This window comes from Narcine bancroftii, chromosome 9, assembly GCF_036971445.1.
Source record: "Narcine bancroftii isolate sNarBan1 chromosome 9, sNarBan1.hap1, whole genome shotgun sequence".
NCBI classification, from domain to species: domain Eukaryota; kingdom Metazoa; phylum Chordata; class Chondrichthyes; order Torpediniformes; family Narcinidae; genus Narcine; species Narcine bancroftii.
This window is the reverse complement of record NC_091477.1, coordinates 76152782-76173601: the sequence shown is the minus strand read 5'-3', so window position 1 is coordinate 76173601 and position 20820 is coordinate 76152782. Positions and strand designations below refer to the sequence as shown.

Below are 20820 nucleotides of genomic sequence, written 5' to 3'. Positions count from 1 at the left end.
ATTGAATAATGGCCCCCAGACACCTGACAGGGAATCCCCGGAGCGTCCACACCACTTAAATCTTCAGATTATGATAATAATCCATGAATGTGTCCCACATCTTATCAAATTCAGACTTTGCATCTAATATTTTTTTTCCAAATTTAAATATGATATCATGTAACCATTGAATCTGAGTAGGTGAAACATTATCTTTCCACTTCATCAAAATTGCTCATCTAGCAAAAGACTAAAAGGAATGGGGGATTATTACTACCAAAAAAAAATAGGACTCTTCTGGGTTGAGGAGAAAAACCAAATAAAGCAATCAAAGGGCATAGTTCAAATTTAGTCTTTAAAATCGTTAATAAAGTTTGGAAAATCTCTTTCCAAAAATGCTCTAATTTCAGGCACTCCCAAAACATGAATCGTTAAAGCTTCAAAACTTTTATACTTATCACATAATTGATCCATATCAGGATTAAAAATGAGATAATTTAACTTTAGACATATGTATCCTGTGCACTACCTTTAATTGCAACAAACAATGTTGTACACAAAATGAAGTCTCATTGATCAAATTAAGAGTTGTGTCCTAATCCTCATCTGAAAATGCTACGTTACTTAAAACCTGTACCTAACAAAGAGGGTTGGAAAAAATGATTATTTACAATAGGAATGGCAAGAGAAAAAGTATGATAACCAAAATATTTCCTAAATTGTGTCCATAACCTCAATCTATGCCTTGTTATTGGGTTCTTGGTCAAGTTAGAGAAACATAAAAGGTAAAACTGAACTTAAATAGCTATTGTAGATGTCTTTTTTAGAAAATTTCAATTCCATTTCTACCCATGAAGGGCCATTAACTAACATAAAAATGTAATGATAACAGTAAATTACATACATTGGCTGCCCAATAATAGAATCTAAGGTTTGGTAGTAATAATCCCCCCCATTCCTTTTAGTCTTTTGAAGATGGGCCCTATTTAAACAAGGTTGTTTTCTTTGGCATATATACGACAAGATAATCGAATCCAGTGAATCAAAGAAGGATTTAGGATTAAAATTTGGTAACAATTCAAAAAGATACAAAAGTTTAGGTTAAAAAAAATTATTTTAGTTGAATTGATGCATCTGATCATTGTAATAGATAAAGGTGACCATTTCCAATAATAATACTTTGATATGATTAAGTAATAACCAAAAAAATTTTCAATATATTTTTGTAACTCTTAGCAATTGTAATCCCCAAATATATAAATTGGTCTTTCACTATCTTGAAAGGATAATTAGAGTATCTTGAAAATGACCCCTTCAGGGGTAATAGTTCACTCTTATGCAAATTTAATTTATAGCTTGAGAACTGACTAAATTGAGAAAATAAAGTTAATATATTTTGTGTAGAAACCTCAGGATTTAATGCATTTTTCAAATTCTAATAGCCATAGCCATGTTGTGCTCCATGAGCATCAAATTGTGTCAGGACCAGTTTAAGTGGTGCACAACCTGTGCTAACTTGTATGCAGATTTTTCAGGCATCATTTGTTTACCCAAGGATTCTGACGCTATGAGTAAATATTTAAAGTTACTCATTAACTGAGACTTTCTGGAGTTTGATTGTGTTTGGTGTTTTAAATGCAAGAGACTACCAAATAGCCGTTTGATGAAAAGTATTGCATCTGGATTTGTGGACAAATTACATTTTAAGGTACAGCTCAATTCAATTGTCCAGCTTTGTTTTCAATTTCTATTTTTCAAAAGCAGTGTTTCTTTTGTTGATGTTTACCCCTGGTCTCCGTGTTTGGTCAGTGCTGATACTAGCCTCTGGAGGGGGGTCAGTGCTGACCCCTGGCTTCTGGAGGGGTTACTGCTGATCTCTACCTTCAGCGGTGGGTCCGTTTTTCCTCAATTGGACAGTGGATTGGCTCTGATTTCTAAGTTCTATATTGATCTGTGTTGGTTTCCAGGTTCTGCAGTGAGGCAGTGTTGGTCTCTGAGTTCTACAGTGGGTCTGCGCTGGTTCTTGGGTTCTGCAGTGGATGTTCAGTGCCCATTCCCATATTCTGTTGATGGTCAATACCTGTTCCCATGTTCTGTTGATGCCCGGTGCCAACTCCCACGTTCTGTTGAAGCTCACTGCATGTTAACGACCTCTGTTGATGCTCAATGCCTGTTCCTGTACTCTGTTGATGCTCAGTGCCTATTCCCTCATTCTGTTGATGCTCAGTGCCCATTCCCTCATTCTGTCGTTGCTCAGTGCCCGTTCCCTCATTCTGTTGATGCTCAGTGCCCATTCCCTCATTCTGTTGTTGCTCAGTGCCCGTTCCCTCATTCTGTTGATGCTCAGTGCCCATTCCCTCGATCTGTTGATGCTTAGTGCCCGTTCACACCTTCTGTTGATGCTCAGTGCCTGTTCCCTCATTCTGTTGTTGCTCAGTGCCCGTTCCCTCATTCTGTTGATGCTCAGTGCCCGTTCACACCTTCTGTTGATGCTCAGTACCCATTCCCTCATTCTGTTGATGCTCAGTGCCCATTCCCTCGTTCTGTTGATGCTCAGTGCCCGTTCCCTCATTCTGTTGAAGCTCAGTGCCCGTTCCCTCCATCTGATGATGCTCAGTTCCCGTTCCTTCATTCTGTTGATGCTCAGTGCCCGTTCCCTCGTTCTGTTGATGCTCAGTGCCCGTTCCCTCATTCTGTTGATGCTCTGCCCATTCCCTCGTTCTGTTGATGCTCAGTGCCCATTCCCTCCTTCTGTTGATGCTCAGTGCCCATTCCCTCCTTCTGTTGATGCTCAGTGCCCGTTCCATCCTTCTGATGATGCTCAGTGCCCGATCCCTCATTCTGTTGATGCTCAGTGCCCGTTCACACATTCTGTTGATGCTCAGTGCCCATTCCCTCGTTCTGTTGATGCTCAGTGCCCATTCCCTCGTTCTGTTGATGCTCAGTGCCCATTCCCTCGTTCTGTTGATGCTCAGTGCCCATTTGCTCATTCTATTGATGCTCAGTGCCCATTCCCTTCTTCTGATGATGCTCAGTGCCTGTTCCCTCGTTCTGTTGATGCTCAGTGCCCGTTCCCTCCTTCTGTGATGCTCAGTGCCCATTCCCTCCTTCTGTTGATGCTCAGTGCCCTTTCCCTCATTCTGTTGATGCTCAGTGCCCGTTCCCTCATTCTGTTGATGCTCAGTGCCCGTTCACACCTTCAGTTGATGCTCAGTACCCATTCCCTCATTCTGTTGATGCTCAGTGCCCATTCCCTCGTTCTGTTGATGCTCAGTGCCCGTTCACACATTCTGTTGATGCTCAGTGCCCGTTCCCTCATTCTGTTGATGCTCAGTGCCCGTTCCCTCCATCTGATGATGCTCAGTTCCCGTTCCCTCATTCTGTTGATGCTCAGTGCCCGTTCCCTCGTTCTGTTGATGCTCAGTGCCCGTTCCCTCATTCTGTTGATGCTCTGCCCATTCCCTCGTTCTGTTGATGCTCAGTGCCCATTCCCTCCTTCTGTTGATGCTCAGTGCCCATTCCCTCCTTCTGTTGATGCTCAGTGCCCGTTCCCTCCTTCTGATGATGCTCAGTGCCCGTTCCCTCATTCTGTTGATGCTCAGTGCCCGTTCACACATTCTGTTGATGCTCAGTGCCCATTCCCTCGTTCTGTTGATGCTCAGTGCCCATTCCCTCGTTCTGTTGATGCTCAGTGCCCGTTCCATCCTTCTGATGATGCTCAGTGCCCGTTCCCTCATTCTGTTGATGCTCAGTGCCCGTTCACACATTCTGTTGATGCTCAGTGCCCATTCCCTCGTTCTGTTGATGCTCAGTGCCCATTCCCTCGTTCTGTTGATGCTCAGTGCCCATTTGCTCATTCTATTGATGCTCAGTGCCCATTCCCTTCTTCTGATGATGCTCAGTGCTCGTTCCCTCGTTCTGTTGATGCTCAGTGCCCGTTCCCTCCTTCTGTGATGCTCAGTGCCCATTCCCTCCTTCTGTGGATGCTCAGTGCCCTTTCCCTCATTCTGTTGATGCTCAGTGCCCGTTCCCTCATTCTGTTGATGCTCAGTTCCCGTTCACACCTTCTGTTGATGCTCAGTGCCCGTTCACACCTTCTGTTGATGCTCAGTGCCCGTTCACACCTTCTGTTGATGCTCAGTACCCATTCCCTCATTCTGTTGATGCTCAGTGCCCATTCCCTCGTTCTGTTGATGCTCAGTGCCCGTTCCCTCATTCTGTTGAAGCTCAGTGCCCGTTCCCTCCATCTGATGATGCTCAGTTCCCGTTCCTTCATTCTGTTGATGCTCAGTGCCCGTTTCCTCGTTCTGTTGATGCTCAGTGCCCGTTCCCTCATTCTGTTGATGCTCTGCCCATTCCCTCGTTCTGTTGATGCTCAGTGCCCATTCCCTCCTTCTGTTGATGCTCAGTGCCCATTCCCTCCTTCTGTTGATGCTCAGTGCCCGTTCCATCCTTCTGATGATGCTCAGTGCCCGATCCCTCATTCTGTTGATGCTCAGTGCCCGTTCACACATTCTGTTGATGCTCAGTGCCCATTCCCTCGTTCTGTTGATGCTCAGTGCCCATTCTCTCGTTCTGTTGATGCTCAGTGCCCATTTGTTCATTCTATTGATGCTCAGTGCCCATTCCCTTCTTCTGATGATGCTCAGTGCCCGTTCCCTCGTTCTGTTGATGCTCAGTGCCCGTTCCCTCCTTCTGTGATGCTCAGTGCCCATTCCCTCCTTCTGTTGATGCTCAGTGCCCTTTCCCTCGTTCTGTTGATGCTCAGAGCCCATTCCCTCGTTCTGTTGATGCTCAGTGCCCATTCCCTCGTTCTATTGATGCTCAGTGCCCATTCCATCGTTCTGTTGATGCTCAGTGCCAATTCCCTCGTTCTGTTGATGCTCAGTGCCAATTCCCTCGTTCTGTTGATGCTCAGTGCCTGTTCCCTCGTTCTGTTGATGCTCAGTGCCCGTTTCCTCATTCTGTTGATGCTCAGTGCCCATTCCCTCATTCTGTTGATGCTCAGTGCCCATTCCCTCGTTCTTTTGATGCTCAGTGCCCATTCCCTCGTTCCGCTGATGCTCAGTGCCCATTCCCTCGTTCCGTTGATGCTCAGTGCCCAATCCCTCGTTCGGTTGATGCTCAGTGTCCATTCCCTCGTTCTGATGATGCTCAGTGCCCTCCCTCCTTCTGATGATGCTCAGTTCCCATTGCCTCGTTCTGTTGATGCTCAGTGCCCGTTCCCTCATTCTGTTGATCCCCAGTGCCCATTCCCTCATTCTGTTAATGCTCAGTGCCCATTCCCTCATTCTGTTGATGCTCAGTGCCCTTTCCCTCGTTCTTTTGATGCTCAATGCCCATTTCCTCGTTCTGTTGATGCACAGTGCCCATTCTCTCCTTCTGTCGATGCTCAGTGCCCATTCCCTCATTCTGTTGATGCTCAGTGTCCATTCCCTCGTTCTGTTGATGCTCAGTGTCCATTCCCTCGTTCTGTTGATGCTCAGTGCTCATTCCCTCGTTCTGTTGATGCTCAGTGCCCATCCCCTCTTTCTGTTGATGCTCAGGCCCGTTCCCACCTTCTGTTGATGCTCAGTGCCCATTCCCTCGTTCTGTTGATGCTCAGTGCCCGTTCCCTCGTTCTGTTGATGCTCAGTGCCCGTTCCCTCATTCTGTTGATGCTCAGTGCCCGTTCCCTCATTCTGTTGATGCTCAGTACCCGTTCCCTCATTCTGTTGATGCTCAGTACCCATTCACACCTTCTGATGATGCTCAGTGCCCATTCCCTCATTCTGTTGATGCTCAGTGCCCGTTCACACCTTCTGATGATGCTTAGTGCCCATTCCCTCATTCTGTTGATGCTCAGTGCCCATTCCCTCATTCTGTTGATGCTCAGTGCCCATTCCCTCGTTCTGTTGATGCTCAGTGCCCATTCCCTCGTTCTGTTGATGCTCAGTGCCCATTCCCTCGTTCTGTTGATGCTCAGTGCCCATTCCCTCGTTCTGTTGATGCTCAGTGCCCATTCCCTCGTTCTGTTGATGCTCAGTGCCCATTCCCTCGTTCTGTTGATGCTCAGTGCCCATTTGCTCATTCTATTGATGCTCAGTGCCCATTCCCTTCTTCTGATGATGCTCAGTGCCTGTTCCCTCGTTCTGTTGATGCTCAGTGCCCGTTCCCTCCTTCTGTGATGCTCAGTGCCCATTCCCTCCTTCTGTTGATGCTCAGTGCCCTTTCCCTCATTCTGTTGATGCTCAGTGCCCGTTCCCTCATTCTGTTGATGCTCAGTGCCCGTTCACACCTTCAGTTGATGCTCAGTACCCATTCCCTCATTCTGTTGATGCTCAGTGCCCATTCCCTCGTTCTGTTGATGCTCAGTGCCCGTTCACACATTCTGTTGATGCTCAGTGCCCGTTCCCTCATTCTGTTGATGCTCAGTGCCCGTTCCCTCCATCTGATGATGCTCAGTTCCCGTTCCCTCATTCTGTTGATGCTCAGTGCCCGTTCCCTCGTTCTGTTGATGCTCAGTGCCCGTTCCCTCATTCTGTTGATGCTCTGCCCATTCCCTCGTTCTGTTGATGCTCAGTGCCCATTCCCTCCTTCTGTTGATGCTCAGTGCCCATTCCCTCCTTCTGTTGATGCTCAGTGCCCGTTCCCTCCTTCTGATGATGCTCAGTGCCCGTTCCCTCATTCTGTTGATGCTCAGTGCCCGTTCACACATTCTGTTGATGCTCAGTGCCCATTCCCTCGTTCTGTTGATGCTCAGTGCCCATTCCCTCGTTCTGTTGATGCACAGTGCCCGTTCCATCCTTCTGATGATGCTCAGTGCCCGTTCCCTCATTCTGTTGATGCTCAGTGCCCGTTCACACATTCTGTTGATGCTCAGTGCCCATTCCCTCGTTCTGTTGATGCTCAGTGCCCATTCCCTCGTTCTGTTGATGCTCAGTGCCCATTTGCTCATTCTATTGATGCTCAGTGCCCATTCCCTTCTTCTGATGATGCTCAGTGCTCGTTCCCTCGTTCTGTTGATGCTCAGTGCCCGTTCCCTCCTTCTGTGATGCTCAGTGCCCATTCCCTCCTTCTGTGGATGCTCAGTGCCCTTTCCCTCATTCTGTTGATGCTCAGTGCCCGTTCCCTCATTCTGTTGATGCTCAGTTCCCGTTCACACCTTCTGTTGATGCTCAGTGCCCGTTCACACCTTCTGTTGATGCTCAGTGCCCGTTCACACCTTCTGTTGATGCTCAGTACCCATTCCCTCATTCTGTTGATGCTCAGTGCCCATTCCCTCGTTCTGTTGATGCTCAGTGCCCGTTCCCTCATTCTGTTGAAGCTCAGTGCCCGTTCCCTCCATCTGTTGATGCTCAGTTCCCGTTCCTTCATTCTGTTGATGCTCAGTGCCCGTTCCCTCGTTCTGTTGATGCTTAGTGCCCGTTCCCTCATTCTGTTGATGCTCTGCCCATTCCCTCGTTCTGTTGATGCTCAGTGCCCATTCCCTCCTTCTGTTGATGCTCAGTGCCCGTTGCATCCTTCTGATGATGCTCAGTGCCCGATCCCTCATTCTGTTGATGCTCAGTGCCCGTTCACACATTCTGTTGATGCTCAGTGCCCATTCCCTCGTTCTGTTGATGCTCAGTGCCCATTCCCTCGTTCTGTTGATGCTCAGTGCCCATTCCCTCGTTCTGTTGATGCTCAGTGCCCATTTGCTCATTCTATTGATGCTCAGTGCCCATTCCCTTCTTCTGATGATGCTCAGTGCCTGTTCCCTCGTTCTGTTGATGCTCAGTGCCCGTTCCCTCCTTCTGTGATGCTCAGTGCCCATTCCCTCCTTCTGTTGATTCTCAGTGCCCTTTCCCTCATTCTGTTGATGCTCAGTGCCCGTTCCCTCATTCTGTTGATGCTCAGTGCCCGTTCACACCTTCAGTTGATGCTCAGTACCCATTCCCTCATTCTGTTGATGCTCAGTGCCCATTCCCTCGTTCTGTTGATGCTCAGTGCCCGTTCACACATTCTGTTGATGCTCAGTGCCCGTTCCCTCATTCTGTTGATGCTCAGTGCCCGTTCCCTCCATCTGATGATGCTCAGTTCCCGTTCCCTCATTCTGTTGATGCTCAGTGCCCGTTCCCTCGTTCTGTTGATGCTCAGTGCCCGTTCCCTCATTCTGTTGATGCTCTGCCCATTCCCTCGTTCTGTTGATGCTCAGTGCCCATTCCCTCCTTCTGTTGATGCTCAGTGCCCATTCCCTCCTTCTGTTGATGCTCAGTGCCCGTTCCCTCCTTCTGATGATGCTCAGTGCCCGTTCCCTCATTCTGTTGATGCTCAGTGCCCGTTCACACATTCTGTTGATGCTCAGTGCCCATTCCCTCGTTCTGTTGATGCTCAGTGCCCATTCCCTCGTTCTGTTGATGCTCAGTGCCCGTTCCATCCTTCTGATGATGCTCAGTGCCCGTTCCCTCATTCTGTTGATGCTCAGTGCCCGTTCACACATTCTGTTGATGCTCAGTGCCCATTCCCTCGTTCTGTTGATGCTCAGTGCCCATTCCCTCGTTCTGTTGATGCTCAGTGCCCATTTGCTCATTCTATTGATGCTCAGTGCCCATTCCCTTCTTCTGATGATGCTCAGTGCTCGTTCCCTCGTTCTGTTGATGCTCAGTGCCCGTTCCCTCCTTCTGTGATGCTCAGTGCCCATTCCCTCCTTCTGTGGATGCTCAGTGCCCTTTCCCTCATTCTGTTGATGCTCAGTGCCCGTTCCCTCATTCTGTTGATGCTCAGTTCCCGTTCACACCTTCTGTTGATGCTCAGTGCCCGTTCACACCTTCTGTTGATGCTCAGTGCCCGTTCACACCTTCTGTTGATGCTCAGTACCCATTCCCTCATTCTGTTGATGCTCAGTGCCCATTCCCTCGTTCTGTTGATGCTCAGTGCCCGTTCCCTCATTCTGTTGAAGCTCAGTGCCCGTTCCCTCCATCTGATGATGCTCAGTTCCCGTTCCTTCATTCTGTTGATGCTCAGTGCCCGTTTCCTCGTTCTGTTGATGCTCAGTGCCCGTTCCCTCATTCTGTTGATGCTCTGCCCATTCCCTCGTTCTGTTGATGCTCAGTGCCCATTCCCTCCTTCTGTTGATGCTCAGTGCCCATTCCCTCCTTCTGTTGATGCTCAGTGCCCGTTCCATCCTTCTGATGATGCTCAGTGCCCGATCCCTCATTCTGTTGATGCTCAGTGCCCGTTCACACATTCTGTTGATGCTCAGTGCCCATTCCCTCGTTCTGTTGATGCTCAGTGCCCATTCTCTCGTTCTGTTGATGCTCAGTGCCCATTTGTTCATTCTATTGATGCTCAGTGCCCATTCCCTTCTTCTGATGATGCTCAGTGCCCGTTCCCTCGTTCTGTTGATGCTCAGTGCCCGTTCCCTCCTTCTGTGATGCTCAGTGCCCATTCCCTCCTTCTGTTGATGCTCAGTGCCCTTTCCCTCGTTCTGTTGATGCTCAGAGCCCATTCCCTCGTTCTGTTGATGCTCAGTGCCCATTCCCTCGTTCTATTGATGCTCAGTGCCCATTCCATCGTTCTGTTGATGCTCAGTGCCAATTCCCTCGTTCTGTTGATGCTCAGTGCCAATTCCCTCGTTCTGTTGATGCTCAGTGCCTGTTCCCTCGTTCTGTTGATGCTCAGTGCCCGTTTCCTCATTCTGTTGATGCTCAGTGCCCATTCCCTCATTCTGTTGATGCTCAGTGCCCATTCCCTCGTTCTTTTGATGCTCAGTGCCCATTCCCTCGTTCCGCTGATGCTCAGTGCCCATTCCCTCGTTCCGTTGATGCTCAGTGCCCAATCCCTCGTTCGGTTGATGCTCAGTGTCCATTCCCTCGTTCTGATGATGCTCAGTGCCCTCCCTCCTTCTGATGATGCTCAGTTCCCATTGCCTCGTTCTGTTGATGCTCAGTGCCCGTTCCCTCATTCTGTTGATCCACAGTGCCCATTCCCTCATTCTGTTAATGCTCAGTGCCCATTCCCTCATTCTGTTGATGCTCAGTGCCCTTTCCCTCGTTCTTTTGATGCTCAATGCCCATTTCCTCGTTCTGTTGATGCACAGTGCCCATTCTCTCCTTCTGTCGATGCTCAGTGCCCATTCCCTCATTCTGTTGATGCTCAGTGTCCATTCCCTCGTTCTGTTGATGCTCAGTGTCCATTCCCTCGTTCTGTTGATGCTCAGTGCTCATTCCCTCGTTCTGTTGATGCTCAGTGCCCATCCCCTCTTTCTGTTGATGCTCAGGCCCGTTCCCACCTTCTGTTGATGCTCAGTGCCCATTCCCTCGTTCTGTTGATGCTCAGTGCCCGTTCCCTCGTTCTGTTGATGCTCAGTGCCCGTTCCCTCATTCTGTTGATGCTCAGTGCCCGTTCCCTCATTCTGTTGATGCTCAGTACCCGTTCCCTCATTCTGTTGATGCTCAGTACCCATTCACACCTTCTGATGATGCTCAGTGCCCATTCCCTCATTCTGTTGATGCTCAGTGCCCGTTCACACCTTCTGATGATGCTTAGTGCCCATTCCCTCATTCTGTTGATGCTCAGTGCCCATTCCCTCATTCTGTTGATGCTCAGTGCCCATTCCCTCGTTCTGTTGATGCTCAGTTCCCATTCCCTCGTTCTGTTGATGCTCAGTGCCCATTCCCTCGTTCTGTTGATGCTCAGTGCCCATTCCCTCGTTCTATTGATGCTCAGTGCCCATTCCCTCGTTCTGTTGATGCTCAGTGCCCGTTCCCTCCTTCTGTGATGCTCAGTGCCCATTCCCTCCTGTGGATGCTCAGTGCCCTTTCCCTCATTCTGTTGATGCTCAGTGCCCGTTCCCTCATTCTGTTGATGCTCAGTGCCCTTTCCCTCATTCTGTTGATGCTCAGTGCCCATTCCCTCCTTCTGTTGATGCTCAGTGCCCGTTCCCTCGTTCTGTTGATGCTCAGTGCTCATTCCTACGTTCTTGTTAATGTTCAATGCTGATTCTCGCTTTCTGTTGATGCTTACTGCTTGAGCTTTGGCACTGCTGATGCTCAGTCCTGGTGTTTGAGTTCTGCTGTGGTTCATCACAGTCTATTCATGCCATGTATAATCATTTGATAGTGTAATACCTAGCAAATGCATGCAGATGGGATTGGTTCAGCAATATGTTCAGCGCAGAAATCACATGCTGAAGGTTCTGTTCCTGTGTTCTCTTGTTTTATGCTCTATTACTGTCTGGATACCATGCCATTATTGAATCGTACCTCATTGCAGTGGTGTAAAACACCATGCTCCATGCACAATAACATACAGTCAATTATAATGATTATTGTAGCTCACAGGAAACCAAGCTGACAATATAACATCTCACATAATATTGGGCTATAATGATGCCTATAACGTATTCTGCTTTGTCTTCGAGCATTGATCTCTTCTGGAATCTTACTGACCTTCAGTGTAAAACAAACTGCTAAAGGAATTCAGCGAGTCAGGTCTTATCTGTCGAGGAGAATGGAAATTTGGCATTTCTGGACTGTAAGAGTAGAGGGGAGATGGATAATACAACATGACGAGGGGGAGGGGTGGAACAACAGCTGGCGAACTACAGGTGGATCCTGGTGAGAAGGAATAGAAGGATCTAGAAAATCAGGCAAACACAAGTCAAGCTAAAGGTGAAGATTGATTAACGATAAATGAACAGGTGAGATTACAAGGTGTGCACACTGAGAAGTTAGTAAAGTAGTTTAATTTCTGACATAAATTATGTAAATATTTTTCTTCAGGGATAATTATTGAATGAAAATGAATACCAGACAGTAAGTACAACAGGTAAAAGTCTACTCGAGCAAGCAGGCTGCCTGGACAGATAAGGGTTTTCACATTTTAGTAATATTGAAGAAATTGTAAAGAGGTAAATTACTAACAACCACATAACATTCAAGAAACTGCAGACATTGGAATCAGGAACAAAAAAAAACACTACTGAAGGAGCCCAGTGGGTTGACCAGGTTCTGAAGAGGGAAATGAATTGTTGACACTTCAGGTTGAGAGCCTTCAGCGGGGCTGAGAGTGGAGAATGATGGTTGCTTGTATAAAGAGGAGATGGAAGAGGGACAGTGGGTGATGGACTGAGGAAGGGGGGTGAGGAATGATGAGCAGGTGAGAAAGGGAGCGAGGTGGTTGGGAAACAAGAGAGAGGGCAGTTGTATCTTGTTGGGTGGGTAAAAGTGGAGACAGATGCTGGAGGATGATGAACAAAGATAAAAAGGCAAAGTTGTGGAATCTAAGGAAAGGATGGTAATAATGGAAATAATATAAGGGAGAGATGAAGGGCTGATAAAACGAGATGGGAGAGGGGATTCAGTGGATATGGGTAGCAGGTGAACAGAATCAGGAGTGGGAGGATTTCAACAATAGGTGATAGGTGCTGGAGTGGGGTTACAGGAACGGGAATTAAATTGGTAGGTCTGGGGTGAATCATAGGGAGAAAGAGAAAGGTTATGTGACATTGAGGCCAAACTGAGAGAAGTTGTATTCCACCTGGGCAGGCTACAACCAAACGGTATGAAGGTTGAATTTTCCAATTCTTCATCTGCCCATCATTAATCATCCCTTCTCAGTCCACTTATTATCTGCTGACCCCTGTCTTGCCCTTCCTCTTTCTATATCTGCTATCTTTCCTCACCACTCTCAGTCTTGATGCAAGATCTCGACCTGAAATGTTGACAGTTCTTCTCCCTCCACAGTTGTTGCTCAAACTGCTGAGTTCTTCCAACAGTTTGTTTTTCTATTCAACATAATGTTCAACACTTACAGTCCTTATTTATTCAGAAATTGCAGTCTGTGCACAGTCTGTCGGCTAATCCATGTTCTCTAAACACTAGTTTTTTCACAGCCATTGATGACTTTCTTGTCGTATAGGGCAACATTTTGAGGAAAAAGACCATCCTTTGAAGAGTACTGACTACAAATCATAAGAAGGATCAGAGGAGAACTGTTCCTTGAGGTTGCTTCATATCTCATCCTCTTTATCCCGTCTGACTTCCCTCTCATCCCAAGATCTCAACATGACATTACGTTACTACTGACACCCACGTGTTTGCTTTCCCTTACCATACTCCAACCCTTCTCCCCTTCTAACTGCTCAAAATACTAATATATACTGAGTAAAACTCTGGGCAGCAAGCATTAAGGCGTGCCTCCATTGAATTTCTCACAAACAGCAACTGGGATTCTGAGATGTATCCTCAATGAGCAATTTTCACATGATTACTCACCAGGAACAAGATCACCTAAGCCAAGCCAGAAGAATGCCAATGCAGCCGAGTGTAAGACTACAAATCAGTTCTGCTGCAGTCCACTCAGATGCTGACTTATGAGGATTCCGTCTGCTGAAGAATGTTCAAAAGTGTCAACCACTTATTACATCGCAGACTATAGCAATAGAAATTCACCAAGAAATTGTTATTGTTTTTCTTTTAAAATAATATATTAATTAACAACTACTTTTGGCATCTGCAATTACCAACTGCAGGAGTCACAATAACTGAAGTCCACACAGTAAATGCCAGTAACAGAAAAAGTTTACTCAAAACACCCACTTAATATTTAACAGTCCCAACGCTCTTCCAGGTTCCCAAAACCCACCCCTTGAGCTCTGGCTGCCCATCACCACTCCCAGAGTCTTGATGGGCAGATCTCTGGAAGTCCCGCCTTCCACCTGCAGCCTGCATTCCTGCAGAGGTGTGCTTCTATGCAACGACGCTGACTCCCTAGCGCCATTACCCATCCCTGTCTATTCTGCCCACTAACTTGTGCAGAGTGATCCGCTACACCACCCACACCCCCTACCCCCTGCCAGAATTGGCACCGAGTTCATGAAGGGTGCCAAGCAGATCCGGAACTTTGGGTGTTTGGCCACAAGGCTTCTTGCTTGGCATGGGGTAATCACTGGTTATATCCACATGCACCTGTTTCAGACAGTCCATGGTGTAAAGGTCCTGTCGGCTTCCAACATCCAATGTGTAAACCATGCCTTCTCTTTTAATGACACAGAAAGGTCCTTCGTAGGGGCACTCCAAAGGTGTGCCAGGTGGTCCTCTCCGGATAAAAACATAATCAGTCATTTGTAGCACAGAAGGAACATGAGTAGGAGGATTACCATGTTGGGCTGGTTGAGGAGTGGGCACAGATGAGCACAGGCGTTTTATAAGGTCAAGCTGTTCCGCTGTCATGGCTGCCAGATCAAAATTTACATCCCCGTACGATCTCCGTTGAAGATGCTGCGAGATCCTCTTTTGGTGCAGTACGGATAACAAGCAGCACCCATGGTAGCTTGTTGAGCCATTTAGGACCCTGAAGACATGCTTTCAACACAGTCTTAAGATGCTGATGGAAATGCTCCACCAAGCCATTCTCCTGAGAATAGTAGGCAGTAGTATGGTGCAGCAGACCACAAGGTGGAAGTAACTTGCACACCCCTGTTGGAAGTAATATGCATTGGAACTCCAAACCGAGCAATCCAAGATGTAATGAAAGCCCACATGCAGGACTCTGTATCACAAAATTCTATGGACTGCCAACGCGTCAACCTATCCACCATTGTGAACAGATACCTCATGCTTTTACAAACTGGCAGAGGTCCCACAATATCCACATGTACATGTTGAGATTGTCAGTGAGCCATAGGGAACTGTTGCAAAGGAGGCTTGGTGTGGCATTGTACCTTGGCCAATTGGCACCAGAGACATGTCCTGGCCCACTGCAAAACCGTGTTGGAGGCTATGCCAAACGTAGTGAGCAGCAACAAACTTCACCGTAGTCCATTTTGATGGGTGTGACAACCCATGTATATCATAAAAAATTTTACAGCACCAACTTTTGGGAAGTACAGGTCAAGGCACTCTAGTAGAGATGTTTCAGAGTACTGCAGGGGAAACAAGCGTAAGCAAAAAGTCTTGGAAATTGAGACTGGTGACAACAGTTCTATAAGCCTGGATCGATGGGTCTTCAGCCTGATTCCAGGCTAGCTGTACAATGTCCAAACCTCCTGTTGGACAGGACAATACATCCACTAAGACATTGAGCTTGCCCGTCAAGTGATGGACATCAGTCTTATACTCAGATACATAAGACAATTGATGTTGTTCCCTGGCTGACCAAGGGTCGGATGACTTTGCCAGCACCTGTTACAAGGGCTTGTGGTCTGTAAAGAATGTAAAAGGACGTCCTTCCAGTGTATATTTGAAATGACCTATCACTAGGTACAGAGCCAACAACTCCCTATCAAACATGCTGTAATGAAGTTCAGGCTCCTTTTAACGGCAGCTAAAAAATGCTAGCGGAGACCAATTTCCATCTGTCCATTGTTCCAGGACCACTCCCATGGCAACACTCGATGCATCCATTGTGAGGGCAAGGGCCGCTGTAGGATTTGGATGAGTCAATAGCACAGCCTCTGCCAACGCATCCTTAGCCCTTTGTAAAGCCTGTTCCTTAATCGAGTCCCAACACGTCTTTTTCATCACCCGTTAACATATGGAAAAGTGGGTGCATAGTCTTGGCAGCTGTTGGAATAAATCAGCAGTAAAAATTTATCATGCCTAGGAGTTTTTGTAAGCCTTTGTCATGACTAGGCTTAAGGAAAGTTCATATCACCTCTACCTTATCTAGGAGGGGGCGCACCACTCTACTGTCAATACAGTGCCCTAAAAAGTCGATCACTTCCAGACTGAAATGGCATTTCTCCTGATTTACAGTTAGATCGACGTTCGAACAATTCCTCCAGGTGATTCCGGTGTGAATGCGAGTCAGGGCTGAAAATGAGAATGTCATCCAGATAGACAAAGGCAACGTTCATTCCCTGACTTATGATGTCCATTAAACGTTGGATCATCTGGGCCGCAATCTTAAGCCTGAATGCCATTCTTAGGAATTCCCACAAACCAAAGGGCATAATAATGGCCATCTTATACACGTCAGATGGTCGTACCGGAATCTGGTGGTAACCTTTTACCAAGTCCACCTCGGAAAATACTGTGCTGCCCTTTATCTGCGCCACTAAGTTCTGTACGTGTGGAACAGGTCTGGTACAGTGATGTTCTTCAAGGACCGATAGTCGCCACAGGGCGGCCAACTTCCATTGCTCTTAGGAACAACGTGAAGTGGCAATGCCCATGGACTATTGGAACGGCGAATAATACCCATGTCCTCCATGGCCTTAAACTTGGCTTTGGCTAGCTGCAGCTTTGCTTGTGGAAGACATTTGCCTTGGCATAGACCAGAGCACCAGTGGTGGTATGAAATGCTCCAGTCCTGTGCTATATGGAAGATAAGCATCAACAAGGAGAGGTATTGTGCCAGTACTGCATATTCACTGAGGTTGGCAGGATGCACACCTAAAGTGCTAAAGGAGCGCTGATGGAGTACTAAGGGGTGGGTCTGAAAAGACCCTGCATCAATTAGGGGGCTTCGTGCTAAGTCCACCTAAAGCCCATAAGCCTACAAGAAATCCACTCCCAGCAACGGCTGACCTACTGCAGCCATCGTACAACGCCATTGGAAGACGGCTTTGTCCATGTGAATTGTCACCCACCAGATACATAGTAGGCTATCATGGAACCATTGGCTGCTTCCGAGGGGTGGGTGGGGGGGTGGGGGGGAGGGACCATTTTCAATGTGACGTTTCTCAAAGTCATTTGGTTGAACCAGACTAAACTGGGCACCAGTGTCACTAAGAAAGTACCGCCGAGTGCGAACATACACAATTCATGGCAGGCCCTTTGGTATGCCAACCGCTGAGACCACTAACGACAGTCGGCCTGGTCATTTCCCGAGTTCTTTAAGATGACGCCTCCAGAAAATGAACACGGTGGAATGCAACAGTGGGCATCATTTCCCCAATGCTGATGATAAAAGCAGTACTACTTCTTAGTCTTTGTGTCCTTCTGCTGCACTCCAGCCATGGCTCCTTGCTTGGATGAAGAGGACGATTCAGGTGCCTCATTGTAAATAACAAATACTGGTTGCGGCTGTAATGACCCTGGCTGCAGAGGGTGGAATAACCGGTCAGCTTCCCTAGCCACCAAGTGAGGGGCAGAGAAATCCATGTGAGAGATGGCTGACGAAACATGCATTGACAATTTACAGAGAAAAAGGCCTCCAACAGAAAGCAATCTGTGTGACCATCTGCCAGAGCTATCATCTCATGCATTCAGTCTGATGGAATACGATTTCCAATGCCCGGCAGATTTAAAAGACGAATGGCTCACTCATGTTTACTGAGCTCTAATGACTCCAGAAGATGGCGACGAAACATGGTATACTTATGCTTCAAAGGTGGATTTTGAACAAAAGAACTGACCTTTGCAGCTGTCACCAGATCCAGAACACTGACCACATGCCAGAACTTGGTATCCTCCAAAGTAATACCTCTCAGACTAAACTGAGCTTCAGGCAGACTCAGCCAATTATGAAGTTGATTAGCCCAGAACGGTGGGAGGTGGATTCTAACTGCGTGGACAGACTCTGATCAACCAGCCACTGACCCAGAACTGGCAGTTGCTGACTGTTCCTCCATACTGCTGATGAAGAAAAAATAAATATGAGTCCTAAAAATGTTAGAACTCTGTCGGGGTCACCAATTTTGGCATCTGTAATTACCAACCACAGGAGCCACAATAACTGAAGTCCACACAGTAAATGCCAGTAACAGAAAAAGTTTACTCAAAATGCCCATGTGATATTTAAGAGTCCCAATGCTCTTCTGGGTTCCCAAAACCCACCCCTTGAGCTCTGGCTGCCCATCAGCATTCCCAGAATCTTGATGGGCAGATTCCCCGGAAGTCCCGCCTTCTGCCTGCCTTCCTGCAGGCACGTGCTTCTACGTAGTGATGCTGACACCCCAGCATTATTACTGCCCTGTCCCTGCCGATTTGCCCACTAACTTGTGCGGAGCGATCCGCTACATACTAGTAATATAACTTATCAAAACTTAACCCCCCCAACTACGTGTGAATTCTCAAACCATTGCAGCTTAGGCACAATTCTGGAAAGTCAGTTCACAGTTCAGTCTGAGAAATCCTTTGTTGAAACTTAGCCTGTTAAACTAATACCCAGAAGTAATTATGAAAGAATTGGGAGAGATTGACTGATCGGACAGCTGAAAACTCACAAATCCTGGTCGAGTTTCTTCTCGCGAAATGTCCTTTCATATGAATGGTCGTCACAACTTCCCTTTTCCTTGCGTAGGGGAAACTAAGCCTGTGACTTCCACTATGCTTCCAAAACCCAGACACGGGTCAGTCGAAGAGACTTTTCTTTTGGTCATGGTGTGGTCAATAATTCCCCTTCAGAATGACCTTTCCTTTTTCATGGTGTGGTTCAATAATTTTCCTTCAAAATAAGCTTTCCTTTGGTCACGGCGTGGTTCAATAATCCCCTGACAGGGAAAATCAGCCAAATTGTCCATTTCACACAGTCACTTCAGCACTGTGTTCATTATACGACTGGTGGTCAAATCTGCTCTTCCTTTAAGTGTCCCACTCATGTACCTCTCTCCCTACCTATTCCTGGATAAAGCAACAAACTGTTCTTTCTCTTCCTGACGAGTATCAACTTTTGGGCACAATCAGTACCTGATTGATGCTACTCAGTTCTCTCCACAGTTGTAAATGGTCACAGTCAATACTAGCCCTTAAAGTGACTCACTAAATGAAATGGGAACTTGTAATACCTCCCCCCAACAAAGAAAGTTTGGAGTTTGTAACAGCAAAATTTTAACTGCAGCCTACAATGTTTGAAATAATGTGTTCACTATTGTTACATGATCCAACCATTTTCAGCAATGTTGCAAACTTGCATCTTTGAAAGGCAATCAACATTATCCTTGCCTTTAATATGAGTTATCATAACATAATATTTCTGCAGAATTAGACTGCAGTTTAACAATTGTCTATTTTTGTTTTTCATTTTACTTATGAACACTAAAGGATTATGGTCCCTGAGCTGTGCCGATGTAAACATCGAAATGCTGCCAAGCCAGTACAAGTGACAATAATTCTTTCTCTGTAATAGAATAATTATTCTGCTGTTCATTGAATTTCTTGGGATAAGTAAGCCACTGGATGGTCAATATCATCACAAACATTCTTTTGTAACAGCACCACGCCCACAGTTTCATTCACTAGCATCTACTGCTAAAGAAAATGGCTTTTCAAAGTCAGGTGATTTAAACACCAGTAGGTGACATAAAATGACTTTCATTTTATTAAATGCTTCCTGACAAAGTTTTGTCCAAACAAGCTTTTCACTTTTCTTCAGGAAGTTAGCCAAAGCCAAAGGAAGGGTGAGATCAGCAAAGTTTTTACAGAACTTTCAATAATGCCCCACTATTCCCAAAAACCTGGAACGGGAAACTCAGAAATTGCCTGAACGAGTGCCAACTTGCCTTGACCAACAACTTAGTCAAGATAAGTCACAGTAGCATGGCCAAATGCACTTTTAGCAAAATTAACAGTAATGTTTGCTTTTGAAAGTTTGTCAAACAATTTCTCAAACGCAGATAGATGTGCTTCCTAGGTGTCATTCCCCATAACAAAATCATCAATATAAGCATCCGTATGCTCTAAACATGTAGTTGTCAAACTTTTTCTTACCACTCACATAGCACTTTAAGCCATCCCTTACTAATTACAGATCACTGATGGCATAGGGATGACTTAAAGTGGTATGTGAGTGGAAAGAAAAAGGTTGAGAACCACGGCTCTAAACCTTGAATCACAAAATTAACCATTCTTTGGAATGTCCCTGGAGTATTTTTCATTCTAAATGGTAAAACATTGTATTTATATAATCAGCGAGGTCAGAATTCCCTACCCCTTTCTGTTAAGGAAACACACCAGTAACCTTTTAATAAGTCATTTTTCATAAGAAACATAGCCTTTTAAACCTTGCCCACACAATCTTCCACCCTAGGGATAGTATAAGCATCTGTCTTTGTTAACGCATTAACTTTTCTATAATCAGTCCAAAATCTAACCGTCCCATCTGGTTTCGGCACTAGGACCCAAGGTGAAGGCCAATCTGAGGTAGAAAGTCTAATAATATCATTCCATTTCTTGATCTACCCGTCTGCACTTTGTTATGGATGTGGTTTGATAGGATCAACCTCATGACAAGCTATTGGGGTTCTATTAAGCACATCTAGAAACAAGTTCCTAAATTTTATAAGTGCCTGTTTCATTTGCTCCTTTTCATGGGGTTGAAGATGAGCCAAATTATCATTCAAATTATCATTCAAATTATGTAAAAAAAAATCAAATTAGACAGACAAACTGGGACAATGTTTTATTTGAAGTGACCCTCACAAGAGTTAGCTTGTATCATCTCATGGTCCCTCGACTCCTTAGTTATGTCTGCTGGTGAAAGCTGTTACTTGCTAAAAGAACAAGTTCTCCAAATAAGGTTTAAAATGTTGACGTGGCAATTCTCTATTTTATGTCTCCGATCAGGGGGTCTAACTACATAGCTGATTTCATCACCTTTGACTCTAACTCAGACAAGCTGGAAAATTTAGCCATAAGGGGATTGGAATTTGTTGGGAAATGGATTAACTCTTTATTCCCTGGTGTAATAGTTCTCATCCTAGCCTTTTTATCACATCAGACCTTCATTTTGCTTTGAGCAGTTTTCAAATTCTCGAACTAGTTTACAGACTTTCTAAAAACAATTTGTAAACTTTCAAACATAATCTAACAAATTCAACTGCACATCCCTATTAATCCATTGTTCCTTGAAATAATAGCTAATGGACAGTTTCTTAAGTTCATCATCAGAGAGAGCCTTGTATCTCACTTCAGTAAGAGCAGGTTCTCTGTTCTG

General features: G+C 46.1%; 1 protein-coding gene across 1 annotated transcript in view; it reads left to right on the top strand.

Moving 5' to 3' along the window:
* Positions 1-1562: 1562 nt before the first annotated feature.
* Positions 1563-20820, top strand: part of LOC138742302 (vitamin K-dependent protein C-like) — a 47534-nt gene continuing 28276 nt past the window's right edge. Inside the window, exon 1 of the mRNA XM_069896543.1 lies at positions 1563-1687. The gene's annotated coding sequence lies outside the window, so the exon portion shown is untranslated. The remainder of the gene's footprint in view (positions 1688-20820) is intronic.